Consider the following 4,588-nt stretch of genomic DNA (forward strand, 5'->3'; position numbering starts at 1 on the left):
TGTGCCTTGTTTTTTCCTCTGTCAAACAGGAGGGAAGGAGACAGAGCTGACCTATGAAACCACAGTCTATTGTGAATTTCGTCTGGCCGAGCCTTGCTGCAATTTTCATTTTCATTAGCTTGTGCAAGAGAACTTCTTGGTTCATTTTGCCCCCATGTTAATTAGCATGGCAGAGATGTTCCTCTTGCGCCTCAAATGTCTTGAGCTGGCCTTCCTGGGAAACATAAGAAGGGCTTCAAAGATGAACAGAGGTAGGTGGGCTAGCAGTAGGCCAGACATTATACTATGTTTCCTGTCCACCACCAGAAAAGAGGAGCACGGTTTGCATACTGGGAATAATACTGGATATGTGCTTCCTGTTAAAACGCTGGCTGTACAAGCCTATTTCCAGAACATTAAAACAGAAGTTTTACCAATAAGCAGTATAAAATTTGCAGTAATGAATCATGGAAGAGTGTTTCATCCCAAAGGACCCCGCCATCCCTTCACCACAAAGGTTTTGTGCCCTTCTACCCTTCCTTGGAGCTAGTGCTCTTGTGTGCTGAACCATTTCTCCAGCAAAGGCCTGAAGCTGTTCCTACTTAATTTATATCAAAGCAGGTGATGTGATATATATATATATACACATTTCATACACTGACATAATTTTTTCCTTCACTGGGAGACAGGTTTATCTAGTGATAGGGGAGGTGTGTTTGTTTAGGTAACTAAGTTTCGAACGTTTCAAGGTGGGGTGAGGGTAGGAATGAACGGGTTCCAAATCTCGTTAATATGAGCAATCAACATAGCAAAAAGTAATTTCCCTATTTACTGTTTCCTGTGTGCGCTTTTATTGCAACTTCAAGGTGTTATTCTGCTACTTTGTTGAACAGTGGGCCTTCTACTAGGGCTAGGAATGTCTGGGACAAGCTCAAATCGAGCTAATTCACTTCTAGTAGAATTTTGCTCGCTCATGGACCCTGATCCTTTAAATTGGGGTGGGGAGCCACTTTTGTCCGAAAAGCTGGATCAGGAAATGGCGCGCCCTCTGCAGGGCTTCCATTCAGTGCTGTTTAAATTCAGCACTGAATGAGAACCCTGCTGCTTTCACTAGGGATCGGATCCACCTGGGAATTCTGATCCCGGTCAGGCTTGCAGAGTATAAGCAACACCCAATCATAGAATCATAGAGTTGGAAGAGACCACAAGGGCCATCGAGTCCAACCCCCTGCCAATGCAAGCCCCACTGCAAAGGAACAATTGAAAATATGTGGTGTAGCATTCAAACAGCCTAGCAAATCATTAGAATAAATAATTTTTCCTTCCCCAGTTGGTTGCTTCCCATGTGATTTAAGTACCCGCTGATAGAAATGTATACGCAATTGCCTCTCTGCAGCCAAGTATGTGGTTTGCGTTTCTAAATCACACACTTGCATTTCAGACCACAGAGTTGTCATTGGAGGATGCAAATATTATACTAGGGCTAGTGTACATAATCAGCTTGGCTGCCAATCCCACAACATGTTGCTTCTTCATATCCTTCTGTAAAAACTCTTTTCTAATCCTCTCCTTGGTTTGATAAACTTCGTTCCCAGTTGCCTGGGGAACATTACACATTATCATTTGCCCTCTTCTAGTATGGCAATAATGATATGCAACCATCTTAATTAGTTATCATTCTACTATATATTTTTTAATAAAAAGTCAGCTGGTCTGGGCATCTGTGGCCTGAAGACCTAGGTATGAGTGTGCTAAATTAGTATCTATTTCCCTATGAAAGATCATCATCCCCCTCTGATCCTCCTCTGGCTTCATCAATAGCCTTCCCCAAACTGGTACCCTCTAGATTTTTGGTTCAAAGCTCCCAAAATCCCCACCCAGCATTTTCAGTGGTCAAGAGATTTTTTTTAAGGAAGACCCCAAATGTACTGAGTTGTGTTTTTTTACAAAAAACGACCCCCAAAAAACCAACGTGGTTTTTTTGATTGACTTGCCTAAGATCCAGGACAAAGCACCGCTTTCCAGAATTTCCCCCTGGAATTTCCAGATGTGTGGCTGCCCTAGTGTTATAGGAACTGCAGTCTGAAATATCTGGAAGGAACCAGGTTGGAAGGATGTCTGGGTAATCTGTGCCATATCAAATCAGTTATCTTTGCAACTCCCTTTTTTGCTAATACTTCACCCAGCTTAAGGGATCTACTGTATATTGTATAAGTTAGGGACAACAGCATGGTGCAGGAGGAGTTTAAATCTCCCCTGGCATCAAAAATCAGAGCCTGTCTGCACCTGTTTTGAATTGGGAACATAAAAGGATTGTGAGATCTGATCATGAATCTCCAGGGTCTTGGGGCTAACCTTCTCCATCTGTGAATAGCACATTTTCGACTGCTGGCACATGTCCACAAGCAGATGGGAGTGACAGCAAGAAGAGAACTCTGGGCCAAACTATGCATTCAGCAGAACCAAATCAATATACAGTTTTTATGGTCTGTGCCACTTCAGGCTGTAGGGAAAGGGGTAAACACATGTATGAATCTTCTCTGAATTGGGGGCGGGGTGGCCTGGGGTGGAATCAGCACTGTATGTCAAGCTAATTTGTTTTCCTGACTTGCTAACTTTGAGTGAGTGAGGCTCACCAGACATGCACCAGACATTTAAAGCACATTTCCCAGGATTATTTTTTTTTTGGGGGGGGGAGTAATGTGCTTTAAATGTATGGTGTTTGTGTGACCATTGTGATTCTGTAGGAAGTGTCCCCTCACAAGGGGAGTAAAGGGTTAAAGAGCCTTTTGACATCTCTCTCCCTGTGTGGGAGGGAGTCAGGAGGCAAATAAAGTGAAGGTTACCTGCCCTTCAGCACTTCCTCTTTTCGAAGTATGGCCTGGGTTAAAAATTAGTTTTCTTTAGGCTGTGGATGTGTTTCTGGGTTTTTTTAGCTACCATTTTGAAAGAGCAATTCTGGTCTTTTAGGCACTGCAAAAGATTGCCAGTTATCAGACCTACATGTTCCTTTCAGTAAAAAGACATGTATGTATGTATGTATGTATGTATGTATAAATAAATAAATAATCAATCTCTAGCAGTCAGGAGTGAGTGCATCTTTTGAGCACTGGTGCAGTGTGGTAGCTGTTGTAATCATTTTAAGGTGCGCGCACACACAGCGGACACACACTCCACAGAAAACCAGTCCTTCGCCCTTCAAAATTAGGAAACATTCCCTGAAAAATAGACACTTTATTTTAGTGCACAGAACAATCCCAAAGCCACCTTGCTCTCTTAATGACCCCAAATATTTCTCTACAAAAGGAAGAGTCTTGGAGAAACCTTTCCCAATAGTTCTTTCCACTCATAAATCATTCAAATCCTGTCAAAAGGACTAATCTTGTGTATGAATAGGGGAGGTCTGTGACAATGTTTTCAGAAATTTAGCATTTCAAAAGAATGGCCCAGACTGGCCAGGATAATGCAATCAGCAAGCATTATCAGGTATCTTAACAGACAGGAGACAAGCCATATTCTCAAATTTCTATGGTAGGCTTCTTTCTGTGACACTTGTATGATGCTTTTGGGTGGTCTTTGACTAAGGAGTTGGGCAATTTCTAAAAGTCTTTAAAAGTTGTTAGGCACTTTTGTTCTGGGTCCTCACCTCCTTGGAGGGCAGGGTGGGAGTGGGACTCTGTTGCAAGGGAAAAATAAAGATTTTCCTTGCTTTTCTTCTACTGGTTCCTACCTCCATCCATTCTTCTGTGACCTATCACAGACATAGGGGACTCTGAGTCCCTTGGGGAGTTGGGCTGTCCCACAGACAACTGGGAAACACTGGCCTGCGAGCACTCCAGTTGGAGAACAGCCTTTACCAAAGGTGTCATGGACTTTGAAGACACTCAAACTTGGGACAAAAGGGAGAAACATGTTAAGAGGAAGCCACACTTGGCAAACCCTCACCTATGTCCCCACTGTGAAAGGACTTGTGGATCCAAAACTGGCCTCCACGGTCACTTACGGACTCACTGTTAAGACCATGTTCATGGAAGACACACACTCGGCTATGAGTGATCGCCAAAGAAGGGTTGTAAAAGCCTATCCCATTTTTTTGGTATATGATAAGAGTGGAAGTTCAAATCTCACTGAGATGGCCTTGCACTCACCTCCCCCACTCGTGGTGCTCTCCTTCTTTCAGAGATTCCCAAGTACTTACACAGAAACAGGAGACAATCCATCCCCATATTTCCATATGATGATTTCCCATCCTATCAATGGAAGTGAGAATTTGGGTGTGCCAGATTCTACCTGTAGTTTTGGGTGACCCATAAGGATGTTGGAGAGGGACTGCCTTTCATTTACATGTTTTACTGGGGCGAGGTAGTCTCTGCTGGTGCAATCATTCAGCCCACACTGAGAAGCATCTACAGCTTGGGAGGTGGTGGCTGGGGGTGTTTCCCTTGTCTTGAGCACCAGCCTGATATTGAGCTTTCTCAGGAACATTCCTTATCATGTTTATTATCTTCAAACCTCTTGCCTCATAAACGATTTGGTGGTGACACAGCCAGGTGCTTTGATGTCAGCATAACACATTCCAATGAGCTGTGCTCAGGTCTGGGAAATGAGG

Source organism: Podarcis erhardii, assembly GCF_964252035.2.
Source record: "Podarcis erhardii genome assembly, chromosome: 7".
Lineage (NCBI taxonomy): Eukaryota > Metazoa > Chordata > Lepidosauria > Squamata > Lacertidae > Podarcis > Podarcis erhardii.